The sequence below is a fragment of the Impatiens glandulifera genome, chromosome 1 (assembly GCF_907164915.1).
Source record: "Impatiens glandulifera chromosome 1, dImpGla2.1, whole genome shotgun sequence".
Classification (NCBI taxonomy): domain Eukaryota; kingdom Viridiplantae; phylum Streptophyta; class Magnoliopsida; order Ericales; family Balsaminaceae; genus Impatiens; species Impatiens glandulifera.
In genome coordinates, this window is record NC_061862.1 from 11,872,320 (window position 1) to 11,886,943 (window position 14,624).

Here is a 14,624-nt window from a genome sequence, read left to right on the forward strand (position 1 = left end):
TTTCAATGACGGTAACAACGTTTTGATAATGTTTGATCAAACTATATTTTTGAAAATTATGGATTTTGATTCCATCTTAAAAAATTATTGTAATGATGTTTTTGTTTTGGTTGTATTCAATTATATTCATCATTTCAAAGCTAATGCAACAAAAGTTAGACCTTGAAATGACATAATTTAAAAAAATCCCAAAATTTGACCTATAAATGATTTTTAGAATTTGATCTTTATAAAGTCCAATGATCGTGATTTATGTTAGGGATTTTGTTCTTCATAATCATATGAACTAAGTGTATCTTACCTATCTTGATTTCATGATCTGAATCAAAAGTTATGGCTTCCATAATTTCTTTATACAAAATGAAGAACATCTGGTCCTGGGACCGAGTCCTATTGGACTAGGACCAAGAAACAGGACCGGGGATCTTGGGTCTGGACCGAGACCAAGGATCGGTGTTCTTGAGTTAGGACCAAGATCGATGACCGGTGTTCTTGAACTAGGACCGAGGATCACGATTAGTGTTCTTGAGGAAGGACCGAGCCTGATGACCGATAGTTTTATCCTAGGGCGGTGGACTTCGACCAAATTTCTTAGCCTAAGACCAAGCACTCCCTTTAGCCAAGGACCGATGTTTATAACCTAGGACCGAGCCCTCTCTTAGCCTATTACCGGTAAACCTAACCCTAGGACTGAGAACAACATAACCCTAGGACCGAGAACCTAGACCAATAAACTAGACTTGGGATCGGGCCTCATGAACCTAGGACCAAGCCCTCTGGTCCCTTGACCCATGTGCTTGAGCCCTGGTCCAGACCACCTTGGTATAGACCAAGCCCGTCCGAGCCTAGATCCCTAAAACCGAACCTAGACCCTAGGACTCCGGTCCTAAGGCTTATTTGGTTCCACTTTTCAAAATCCAAAATTATATTTGTAATTTTGGAAACTGAATCCATTTTTAAATAATTTCGAAAGGTCAGAAAATGATTTTTTTATATTTTCAGATTATTTCTTAAACCGATATTTTGGTTAAGGCCCGTTTGAAATTCATTTTTAAATTCTAACACTTTTCTGATATTTTCAAGATTTTTACTTAGTATTATATCAACGCAATTGCATGTACGCATTTTTAAATAATTTTGTACAATTATTTATGCAATCTAAACTCATCTTTGTTTAGGACTCCCGGACTAGTAATTGAATGATAAATGTTATAAATAAATCTTAAATAACCAAACTTTGTTTATTTAAAAATTTGAAAACCATCCTTAGGCGGGCGCAAAGGACATAGCGTGAAAGCCCTTTCCCGAACATAACTAAAATACGGACTTCTTAAAAAAACTCCGATATTAGTACGTTTATACACGTATCATTTTATTGATTTTCATAAAATTATTTGGTGACTCTAATTTTCAAATAAATAATATTTTAAATTAGTTATGTTTAATTAATTTAAACTGGGTTTGATTAAAATTATTATTTAGCCCCAAATTATTAAAATATTTGAACAAAATTAATTATTTTTATACGATTAATTTTAAAAGTTCCTAAGCATTATTCTAAAAAACTTTTAAAATAATGTTTTCTTTTAAAAGAAGCCTGTCACGTAAACCAAGTTTGAAACGCATCGAACTCGAGTCACCCCGAGATTATCCACCGTATCGACACGTGTTAAGCTACGAAGAGGAGCGATTCCTATGAGTCTTACATTAATGTATTTTTATTTTAGTTTATAATATTTATTTAAATTATTTACTTTAAAGTAAATCTATAATTCTTAATTGACTAAGTTGATTTTACAATCATATTTTTTATTTTAATTAAATATATTTTATTTATAAAATTAAATAAAAATAAATAATTTATAATATACATTATATAAACATTAAAATTAAATGTATAAAGATAAATTAAATTTATAATAAAATTAAATTATGTCCTAACCACCTAAAAAGAATTATGTCTTATAATAAAATTAAATATAATATATTTATAAAATTAAATAAATATAAAAATAAATAATTAAAAATATATATTATATAAAATATATAAAGTTAAAATAAATTTGAAAGAAAAAAAATAAGATGTACAAAGATAAAATAAAGTTTTATTTTATTTTTTTATGTAATATATTTTATTTTAATTTATAATATTTATTTGAGTTATTTAATTTTAATTATACATATTGTATTTATAAAATTAAATAAAGATAAAATATGTTAATATATTTAATTTTAATATTTATATAATGTATTTTATTTTAATATATAATATTTAAATTTTGTTTTAATTATTTAATAAAGTATTATTAATTTTAATTATATATATTATGTTTATAAAATTAAGTAATTATTAAGTTTATTGAGAGAAAAATATAATTAGTGAATTTATGAATGAATTTAGTGAGAGATGGTTGATATTCTGAGAGAGTGTAAGAAAATGTGAGTATATTGAAAAAAAAAAAGAATAAAAATGTGAATAGACAAATAAATTGTTGCTTTTCAATGCTGTATTTGTTTTAGCAGTGAATATAGCTTTATTAAAAGTCACCTATATATTAATGATTTTATTCATATATATTATATAATATTTATTGAGCAGTGATAAAATAGTTTTTAATATTAACACTGTTTTTAAATATATTCCATATATTAACTTTTTTTTAATGTTTTTCTCTCTCTTAGATGCATATTCTTAGTTGTAATTTATGAAATTTGGTATGAAAAAAATCTATAATATTTGAATATAATCAATCCATTAAATATTAAATTTATAAAGAAGATAACTAATAAAACTATGTTAATATTATTATTTAAGTATATAGTTTGCTAACCATAAGGTGTAATTCAAATGAAGACTTTTAAGAGGTCTTACACTTCCAAAGTTATCAGAAATATATTTCAATCTGGTTTTAACTTAACATTTTAGTATTGCAAAAGAATGTCATTAGATTATTGAATGTATCATACAAATAGAAAGAGTTTTCATAATTTTCTATATACAAATTGTGGACCTTTCTAGCCTTCTTATGGACTTGATAACACAAGATATTCTTATAAGTCATCTTTCTGAAAAATAAAGTATGTATTGCCTGATATGATATGTAAATATAATAATATAATGAATATTGGATTTTTTTTTTCCTCATAGTTTGCTTCAGAAAATAAAATTAAACCCAAAAAATGACAAATTAAACAAGTTAAATATGCATCAGAGAATCAGAAAAGAGCCATCATCAAACATTATTAAAATAATTCAATTTTATTTAGATTGTTATAAAAATATTGATGATTTTGTAGAGGGGAATGCAATGGAGACATAGTTGGTAATCACTAATGAATCTTGCTCTATCACATTTGATGCAGGTTCTCCCTTGATTTATAGTATTCTCTTGTTTTCCCCCACAACTTTTTCAATTTGATGCTTAAGAATAATTGCTTCTGCTTCTGTTATATATTGTTTTGCTCCAATCTTGATTGCCAAGGTCTGATTTCTTCTACAATAATAGCATTACAATCAATTGAACTATAAGTGTTCTTCAATATAATATAAACTTTCAAATTTGTTCTGGTAAGAATGAAAAAGATAAATTCATCAGAAAGTAGCTTTCTAGACTGCATAATTTCCATCAAATTTAATCAGAGCCCAGTGCATATTTCATCATTTGAAAATATATCTCAATAATTTATACAAACAAATAAATACACATGTTCTTCAGTATAATATTGAGATTAAAATAAAAGAGACAAATAATCATCAGAAAATAGCTTTGTAGACTGCATAATTTCCATCAAGTTTGATCAGAGCCCAGTGCATATTTCATCATTTGAAAACAAGAAAAATGATAGTCCTCAGAAAATTGCTTGATTTTGTCAGCAGATTTATGACAATCAGTTCTCAAAGATTCATGCCATCACAGGACCAAAACAAAACATTATTCAAGTAAAATGAAACATACCATCATAACCAAATTAAAATTGATAAGAAATCGGGAATTTTATGCTAAAATTAGCAACGGCAAGAACTCATATAATTTGACAGAAACACAATTTGACTATATATATAGATATAGAGAGAGATAGGTATGAGGACAGAAATTAGGGTTTTGATTTGAATCCAGGTTTACTGGGCATTAAGTTCGATTTTCACTAATGGGCTTCACATACAGGCGGGAAGTCTTTTTAGAACCCAGTTATAGTTGTTTAATATTATTATTTTCTAATTCTTCAAATCTATAAATTAGATCAAATGAATAGAAATTAAAATAATTTATGAACACTTAAAATCTTAAAATAATAAATTTAAAAATTTAATGAAATTTGAATCTTTTAATTTATTTGTTTAGAATTGTAAAATTATAAAATTTAAAGAGTACTATAAATTTTAATTGTTACATTTTAAAATTTATATATTAAATTTATATTCCCACATCATATATATATATATATATATATATATATATATATATATATATATATATATATATATATATATATATATATATATATATATATATATATATTAGTTTATGTGGAATATAGATAAATTAGATCAAATGAATAGAAATTAAAATAATTTATGAACACTTAAAATCTTAAAATAATAAATTTAAAAATTTAATGAAATTTGAATCTTTTAATTTATTTGTTTAGAATTGTAAAATTATAAAATTTAAAGAGTACTATAAATTTTAATTGTTACATTTTAAAATTTATATATATATATATATATATATATATATATATATATATATATATATATATATATATATATATATATATATATATATATATATATATATATATTAGTTTATGTGGAATATAGTAGTTACTTGTAGAACATTGATAAATCAATAACATCATCTAATGAATAAATTTCTTCGATTCCAACTTAGTCCGACGAGTTTAACAAATAACATCACTACTTAATGCATTAACGAATAAATACAAATGAAGTCTTTATATGCCTTATGTAAATATAAATGAATAATCAATATATTTCAAATAATATATTTTATTTATATAATATATCAGGAATACATTTTATCTAATGACTAATTTTTAAACATAATAATAAGTCATATTTTTTCAAAATATACCTCTAAAGTTGATTGTTTCAAATATATTTGAGCTTAATAACTGCCGTGAGTTATAATTAATCGTAAGTCAAATACATTTGAACTTAATATATATAAAATAATATAATCACACAAAAAGTCTAAGAATGTCATATAAATGAATTATTATTCATTTATCGATAAATAAATATTATATTCATTAATCGATAAATAAATAATCTCGCTAAATGAATATATTTTTGAGTCCTAAATGTATTCATTTATCGAGGTTATACGATAGTTAGAGTATTCTGGTACCTTATTAGTTTTGTTATATTAAATAATACTATTATATTAACTAGTATAGATCACGTGCATTTGTTCGGGTAATAATCTTGAATAACTTTGACTTTGACTCACCTTCAAAATCAAATGTATGTTTTAACCAAAATTAATTTTTTTAATCAATTTAATAAATATGGGGACTAATAATCTAAAAAGAGTTTTTATCTCTTTTAATTTAATTTTTAATTAGTGACTCTTCATATTATTTTATAACTCGTTTGAATGGTTTGTGGGTTAACGAATTATTTAGCCCGGTTCATTTTGTTTTATAAAGTGCTCTAATTGATCTCTTATTATAGACTTTACTTCGAGCAATTTATACAGATATTATCCTTACTTTTGGCATTCCCATCAATCACAAATTCAAACAGATTTAGATTCAAATTCTGGTATAAATATGAAATGTGAACACATTAATCATTAGGCCACCTTAGATTGTTGAATTTAATTTAAAATATTATTTAAATATAAATATTTAATTATTGTTAATTAATAATAAATAAAATATATAATAAATAAAAATTAATTTATTAATTATTATTAATTAATAATAAATATGCAAAGAAGATATAAAATTAATTATTGAATAAATTATTTAGAAATTTGAATTTTAGACTAAAGTAAAAATATTTTAAAATTTAATATATAATGTTAGGATCTAGGTCGCCGCTGGTGAACCGGGGGTTGGGCCGGTTAGCGGTTCTCACTCGTAGGGTGGTGATTAATATCGGTTAGAGATTAATACCGGGGTTTCAATACTACACAACCTGTCACAAACCCTTGAACTAGGTTCAAGCGCGGAAGAGGTTTGCTTTCAAGTTGAAGCGGTACACGTGTATGATAGGCAGAGTCGGTTTCGGATGATGGAGATTTGAAGAATGGTGGATCGGTTTTGATTATCTGGATATTCGGTATGGTCAGTATGGAGTCGGTTTGGAGCGATATGGTTAAGTTAGTCGGTTATGTAATGAAGCCAACAGAAAGTAAATAACACAACAGATTTTATGGATGTTCGGAGATAAAACTCCTACGTCACCCCTTCCTCTCGAAACCGCGAGAAGGATATTCACTAAGGAATACAAGTACAATCCGATCGAGACTTATTCTCTGCTCGATAATACTCTTACAATTTACACCGAAATTGTAGCACACACACTTAGAATTTAGCACTTAGGCTTTCTTAGAATACCACACTGTTATCACTTGTAGTAAATGCTCTTAGCTCTTGTTATCCCAATGTTTGTCCCGCATTTACTCTTCTGCAACTGCCTCCTTTTATAGGTGAAATATGCCAACGGTCATATTTCAAAGTCTTGAATCTGATTGGCTGATCAGAGAGGCAGTGATTCAGTGTCTCAGACCTGCCGGTCGTTTCCTCAGACCTGACGGTCAATCTCAGACCTGGTATCCTGTTTCCGACCTGCCGGTCTGTAAAGCAAACCTGTTGGGTTTGTCTTTTACTCAATGTAGGCACTGTCTGTTTGGACAGTTGTCTGTACTTTGAAGATTTCCTTTCTGGCTTATCCCGAAGTAGAAGGATCCGGTAGTACTGTTTTCTGCAGCCTACAGTCTTTCCTCAGACTTGCATGGATATGGAAGTATTCAGTCTGTTCCTTTGGTATCATTCTCAACAGATACCCAAAGTGTCTTCTTGTACAGGTCGGCCACTTGACTTGGCCGAATGTCTTTTGGTAGTGAAGTAACCGGATTTCTTCCGGTTATACTTGTCTTGTGGATTGATCGGCTGTTTGATGGTTCCGGTTTTGAGCTTTGGCCGATCCTTCCTTTGTTTAGTCATGCTCCGAATACTCTTGATCGGTATGGTAACTTGACCGGTTCGGTTTCTTCAGTTGGTTCTCTTATTCATCCGGTCCGGTTCCTTGTTCCTGCATGGGAAGTTTGTTTAAGTTAGGTTTATTTGAACCGGTATGAATTTATCTAACAATTTCTCCCTTTTTGATTATTTTATTTAAAATTATCAAAATCATGTAAGTTTGCAACCGTAGGCCGGTTGTTTTGTTTGGCCGGTTTTTGAAAAAGACTTAGAGAATTTTTCGAAAAATTTTGAGGGAGGAGTTTTGGAAGAATCTCTATCTTTTATCTAACAATTTCTCCCTTTTTGATTATTTTATTTAAAATTATCAAAATCATGTAGAAATGCAAAATAAGGCCGGTATTCAAAAATAACTTTATATATTTATAGATAGCCGAAAAAGACAAAGTATAAATACTAAGACAAATAAGAAAAAGAAGGATAGTCCCTATTCCGAGTCCGTGAATTCGTAGGCGCTCTTCTTTTTCTTCGGTTGCGGTGGCGGTTGCGGTTGCCTAGTCTGTTGGGAGGATCGTGGTCTTTTAGACCGGTACCGCAGCTGTTCTTCGACTTCGTCCTCGACTGGGTCGTCTTGCTGCGAAGTACCCGTAGAGACCGGTTCGGAGATTTCATTGAGCATCTCAGCTATCCGAACTTTCTTAGGGGCCGGCCTCTTTCTTTTTGTCGGTGCTGAAGCGGAGGCGGCCGCCTTCTTCTTCTTCTCGTTTGCCTTTGCAAACCCGGCCAGCCTTCGTGATTCCGTTTCCAGTCGTTCGGCATCCGCTGCGGCCTGACTGGCCACTTTCTCAGCATACCCTGGATATAGGATCTCGGCCCTTCTTATTCTCTCGGCTTCTACTTCGGCTTCGGTCAGCTGAGTCGATCGCGGCGCCTCTTTATCCTTGCTGGCTTCGGCGTTTAGTTCATCCTGGACCCTTTTAGCTATTAGGGCATCAGCCTCTAAAGCCGCGGCATCCGCGTTTTCCTTAGCTTTCAGAATTTCGGCCATCTGTTCGGTGAGTGCCTTTACCTCGGCCACGAGAGTCTCATTTGTCTTTTCCAGCACCGAGACCCGGTCAATTGTCTTGTCGACCCGTTCGAAATCCTTCTTTAAGTCCGAAGTTATACTCTCTAGAGTCGCGGTACGCTGAGCACATTTTTCGCGCTCACCAGCCTCTTCCCACAGTCCGGTGCTGATGTCGGCTAGGCGTTCTTGATGTTGATCCACAAGCTGTTTTGTCACACCGGCGAACTGCATGGCCGAATCAAATATTTTATTGCAGCATTCCTTGAACGGTTGAAGCTTGGACACTTCGTGTTCAAGTACACGGTCATCAATCTGCTCCGATATTGATGCCTTAAACTTTTGAAGCCGGTCTTCAAGCTGTTCTGATATGGACATTTCAAACTTCTTAAATTGGTCATCAATCTTCCCCGAAACAGATGCCTCAAACTTTTGGAGCCGGTCTTCAAGCTGTTCTTCAGGAGGAACCGAAGCGGTGACTTCCGGTGGTGGAATAGTTGATTGTTCGGTGGGATCAGGATCGGCTCTCTCACCGGAGTTTATCAGTGCATCATTCTCATTAGGTGTTTCTAATGTGACCGCATCCTCCAAGTTCAGTACCGCATTTTCCAGATTTGGAACCGCATCTTCTAAGTTTGGAACCTCAACTCCCAAAGTCGGTATCGGTTCCTCATCTTCCAATGGTGTCTCAACTTCCTCTCTTGAGGGTGTTGGGTATTCAACTGGAAATTCTTCGATTACCGGAGCAGTATACACCGATACTTGCTTTTGGTTGCATATTGCTTCCAGCCGCTCTATTTCCTGTCGTATTTCCAGTTTGCCCTTTTCAAGCTTTTCCAATACTCGCGGTGCTATGGTAGACACCGATCCCCCTTCGGCATATTCTTCCTTAATCTTTCTGATGCGCCTTCTTAGTTTCCGAAGATGGCTTCTCGGTATCAGGAGGCAAGTTCGGCATTGTACCTCCTGAATTGTGTTGGATTTTGTGAGGCTGAAGATCATGTCATCTACTTCCTCCAATCTTGCGATGCAACCCTGTTGCGAGAGATCCGGTCGGATATCTTTATACTTTGTATTGAACCGGTACTCATGCCACTCCAGATATAAGTCTATGACGTCCTCGTCTCGCCTGTTTATGCCCTGAAAGATATTCTGGGCAAGTCTTTCGGCCTCGGCCTCATCGGCCTCTTCCTGGTTGTAGCCTTCATCATTGTTTCCTTCATCATTTTCTCCTTCATCATTGTCTCCTTCATCATTGTCTCCTTCATCAACCCCGTCCTCACCCTCGGTGGTCTCAGGATTAGCGCTTCGTTCGGCATCGTTCGGACTCCGAGCCGAATTATCGTCTTCATGGACCGTTCTATCTTCGGTCCACTCCGTGTCGGTTTCCTCAGAGGCCCACTCCTCATCCTCTGTTTGTTGCGGTGGGTCTTCGAAAGTTATATTTTCCTTCCTCTTTCCTCCGGTCTTTCCTTTTGCCGGGGCATCTTTCTGTGCGGCTTTCTTCTTTCGGCCACCTGTGGAACTGGAGGCCGACTGCGTTCTTGGAAGGAATTGCCTCGATCGAATGATGCAGCGTTTTATTAGCCCAACACCGGGACCGACGTTGACGTTCAAATGTAGGAAGATCTTACCGAGTTGCACGGCATACCCCCACGATCTGGCTGAATCCGGTCTTACCATGTCCATGAGGTTGCTGAATACAGATCTTGCCCAGTTGACCTCCCTTCCTTCCAACAGACGAAATATCATTTTGATTTTGTCTCTGGTGAGGTTGCTGAAGTTTCCTCCCCTTGCCAGTATCGCCCTGGCGAAAACGTCACATGCCGGAATATATTCCGGCTTCAGCGTGTTCTTACTTCCGGATGTCGTGATTGGCTTATTGGTTGCCGATAAGAGGTGACGAGCCGTCTCAAAAGTATCATCGTCTATTGGTGCCGTTGCGTCCTCGCCGGTAGTTGGGAGACGCAAACTTTCGGCCACCACTGCTTCGGTGATCTCAATTTGGGAGCCGCAAACCGTTGCGATGATCCTGTCGTAGGAGATGGTTGCGGTTTTGAAGAACTCTTCGACCGCCTCTTTGTAAATTACGTGAGAACCGTCTAGGAAATATCCCAGACCGGTTTTAATCAGCCGGTCAATGACTTCCTTTGCCTCGGTCGTTCCATTCTGCCGAATCTCCTCGAAGTCCACTTGAGAGTAAAGTTTGAATAACGCCGAATCACGACCCATGTTGAAGAGTTTGAGAATGAGAGAAATCGGCTTCAGAGATTTTAGGAAGTTTAGAGAGAGAAAGTGAATTTTCGTGAGAATGAAAAATATGATGAAGGCCCCTTTTTATAGGCACGGTTTGGAACCCAAACCGTCCCATCATGAATGGGCGGGAAATTTCCCTCCAAATTGAAACGACGCCAAAGTGTTGGCGGTTACATATGAAACGGTGGGCGGCAGCTTTGAGAGGGAGATTTCCCTCCAAAATTTTGTCATGGATGACGTATTCTTATCTTTGAGGCCGAATGATTGATCGGTTTCTAGTTTTATTCAGACATTTTGATTTATCGGCGTTTAACAGTTTTAAGTAGACTTTATGATACCGGATAGGAACGAGGTTAAGCCGGTTATTTAGATAGATGCAAAGAATAAAGAGAAACGGTCTTTAAAACTGAAACGATATTTTTATTAGAATGGAAACCGATGGGATGAAAGAAAGACATTTAAGCAAAGACATTTAAGCGGTAAGCACCATTCTGGAATACTTTTCCACCACCGCATCTTTATCAAGAATGTTTGAGGGGGGTGCCGGTGTGCCTGGTCCAAAATCTGGCCGGTACTTGAGAATGAGCTTGCTGATGTGAGGTGCAAAGCCGAGACCCTTCTTGGTCCGCACCATTTTCCTCAAGATTTGAAAGAGGACCGCTGCCCAATTAATGGGCGTGTGGTTGTAGATGTGGGTCATGATGTTGTAGGTATTCTTTGAATACCGCTGATTTTGAGATTGGCATAGAATGGATCGAGTGACAATTTCAAGAAGTAACTGAGTACTACGACCGAGGCGGGTTTTTAACCCATGGGTTTCCACCGTATCGAAGGTTGCAGAGCAGCGGAACCCATAGTAGTATTCATCAGTTCCCTCCATGGCCGGAAAATCAGAGAACCCTTCTTTGGGCAGATTGAAGAGGGTGGCAAATTCGGCTTCATCAAGCCGGAAGGTATGATTTCTTACAGTAGTGACAATGCAATCACCCCAGTTGATGGCATTTCTGAAGAATTCCTTGACATCCTCAGTCAGTATGGGACCGGATTCGTAAAGGAAAGATTGAAGACCGGTAACAATAAGGCTTTCAAACATGTGTTTCTTTGGATGGTCATAATCCCATTCTGCCATGCATGAGCTGAAGTCGACACTTAGAAAATTTCCCAAAGTTCGGCTTGGCATGATTATGGTCTAGAGAGAGAGATTCAAGAGGAATACAAGTGATTTTGGATGTGATAGAATGAGAGGAAGATGGCTCCTTAAATAGGATCGGTTTTGGAGGGAAAAATCTGTGCATTGATGGTCAGTTTTGTTTTATTAAGGAAGAGAATCTTTTTCTTTTAATGATGCATGGGGAAGGAGCAAATTGCAAAACCCAAGGTAAGTGTTAGTTGAGAAGTAACCGGTTTGGTTGGATATTAAATGTTCAGTTGGTTGGGAGTTATCTCATTAATTTCGGATGATCTCATTAATTGCATTTAACGCATAATGATATTGATTAGATAGAGACCGAAAATGGTAGAGATAAGGCCAAAACATGTCATACAGAAATGAAAAACGCAAATATAACCGAAGTGGACATGGATGAAGCCGATATGATCAGGTTTGAGTTGAACAATAATACATCCGGTGCATGAAGCAAAATGACCGGATGCAGGAAGGAGTAACTCAGTGGCCGCGGGAATTGGAGTTCCTCCTCCTCCACTCTCTCTCAACTCGATCGTAGAATGAGTCGATGACTTCTCTGGTGAACACCTGACTATGGGTCAAACCTTCGCCGGGACAGGTTGGGACTCCAAGCTCCTCAAAAAGTCGGCTTATCTGGGGAGCGAAAGCCACTGACCGGGTGCCGATTATCCAAATAAGGACGTCGAACAGCACCCTAGACCAATTGACTGGCGTTCTGGTGATGATGGCCGCCATCATGTTGAACGTTGCCGTGCAGTAGATGTTGGTGACATCTTTTCCAAGGATGCCCCTTCCTATTATATCATTGAGGAGCTGGTACTCAGCCCTCAAAGGAGATTTGGAACCATGATCAGCAACGGGCTCGTCCGACCGAGCTAGGGCGAGAGAGACCTCAGCCTTGGTATCGGCCGGAGGGTTTAGGTCTGTTAGTCCTTGTTTAGGCAGATCGAAGCACCGAGCGAAGTCCTGCTCGGTGAAGTCAAACAGAATACCCCCAACCTTAGATTGGATGTGGGTCTCGAAGTGGGGTGTCCCCCGGTATACCCTGGCGTTGTTGTAAAATTCCAAGACAGATTGAGGATAGATGATTTGCTTGTCATCCAGAAAATACCGGAGGCCAGTATCTTCCAGCTGTTTGATCATCCGATACAGATCATAATGATCGGTATCGGAGCAAGATTCAAAGTCTACTTGGAGAATGTTTGTGAAGATAGACATTGTTAGACTGCCTTAGAGAGAGGATGTTCTTATGAGATTTTTGCCTTAGTGATGGAAGGAGTGTATTGTTTTGTGAATGTTTGAGTGAGATAGTGCTTCCTTTAAATACAGGTTTTGGGGCTAACCTATTATCCGGACATTAAATGAGATGAAGTATATTAACCGCAGGATAAGAATCTTTGCATAAAATAGGCAGTTTTGCAGGTCTAGGTGTCGGTCATAGGCCTGGACTGTGAAAGATATCAAAAGATCTTCACGTCTTTTTAGGCGCGACCAGGTTTACTCTGAAAAGGCAATGATGCAGAACAGATACCGTTAACCTCTGATAACCATTCCTCTTCTGTTTGAAATTCAAATAATCTGGGGTAATCTTCTTCCGAACCGGTCAGACATCAGTTGTTCATCCCGATGCGGTTATTTGATGCAGGCACCAAGTAGCCGGTCGGTTTACTTTCTCTGATAGACTGGGCGGTTCTTCCGCAAACACCCAGAAGATTCAAAGTTCAACTTCTTAGGAAGAATTATCGGTTTGTCTGTCTGAACCGATTTCCCTTTTAATTATCCTTTGGAAGGATTTGACTGATGTCGGTTAAGCCGAGAGTAAGTCTAAATTGAGAAAACTTAGCTTCCTGCAGCGGCTTCGTGAAGATATCGGCTACTTGTTGATCGGTTGGTACGTATTCCAGCCGGATATGCTTCAGCGTGACATGCTCTCTGATGAAGTGATGTCTGATGTCGATGTGCTTGGTTCTGGAGTGGAGAACCGGATTGTAGGTGATCGCAATAGCACTTGTGTTGTCACAGAAAATCGGGGACTCTTCGGCTGTAATACCAAAGTCCTTCAGCTGCTGTTGGATCCAGAGGAGTTGAGAACAGCAACTTCCGGCCGCCAAGTATTCAGCCTCTGCAGTTGATGTCGCCACCGATGTCTGCTTCTTGCTGTGCCATGACACCAGTCGGTCACCTAGGAACTGACATGTTCCACTGGTGCTTTTTCTGTCGATCTTGCACCCTGCATAATCTGCGTCTGAATAGCTTGTCAGATTAAATGATGAGTCTTTTGGGTACCACAGACCGACATCAGGAGTGCCCTTTAGATACTTCAGTATCCTCTTTGCGGCTGTGTAATGGGATTGCTTTGGATTTGCTTGGAATCTCCCACACACACCAACTGCAAACAGGATGTCCGGTCTACTTGTTGTCAGGTACAGCAGGGAACCGATCATGCCTCGGTATGCAATCTGATCTACCGATTGACCTTCATCATCTCTGTCCAGTTTGATGGATGAGCTCATTGGAGTAGCCGCCGATGAGCATGTGTCCATACCGAATTTCTTTAGCAGCTCCTTTGTATACTTAGGTTGATTGATGAATGTTCCTTCCTTGAGTTGTTTAACCTGAAGTCCTAGGAAGAAACTTAATTCTCCCATCATGCTCATTTCAAATTTGTCAGTCATCATTTTTGAGAACTTGTCACAGAGCTTTGGATCGGTGGAACCGAAAATAATATCATCTACATAAATTTGAACAAGTAGGATATGTTCCTTCTTTTCAAATTTAAACAAGGTCTTATCCACCGAACCGATGGTGAAATCATGCTCTAATAAAAATGCGGTTAGCGTATCATACCAGGCTCTAGGTGCTTGCTTTAGACCGTATAAAGCTTTGTTCAGCCGGTATACATGGTTTGGAAATGCAGCATTTTTAAAACCGGGTGGCTGTTCAACG

At 36.3% G+C, this 14,624-nt stretch overlaps 3 non-coding genes across 3 annotated transcripts; all 3 read right to left on the minus strand.

The window, feature by feature from the left end:
- Positions 1 to 3,589: 3,589 nt before the first annotated feature.
- LOC124923201 lies at positions 3,590 to 3,666 on the minus strand. Its single transcript, XR_007098207.1, has one exon. It is a non-coding gene; the product is annotated as a small nucleolar RNA snoR118 (small nucleolar RNA).
- Positions 3,667 to 3,751: 85 nt separating this feature from the next.
- Positions 3,752 to 3,828, minus strand: LOC124923203. The gene has a single exon (XR_007098209.1). It is a non-coding gene; the product is annotated as a small nucleolar RNA snoR118 (small nucleolar RNA).
- Positions 3,829 to 3,845: 17 nt separating this feature from the next.
- Positions 3,846 to 3,919, minus strand: LOC124923118. The gene has a single exon (XR_007098133.1). It is a non-coding gene; the product is annotated as a small nucleolar RNA R66 (small nucleolar RNA).
- Between the last annotated feature and the right edge of the window lie 10,705 nt (positions 3,920 to 14,624).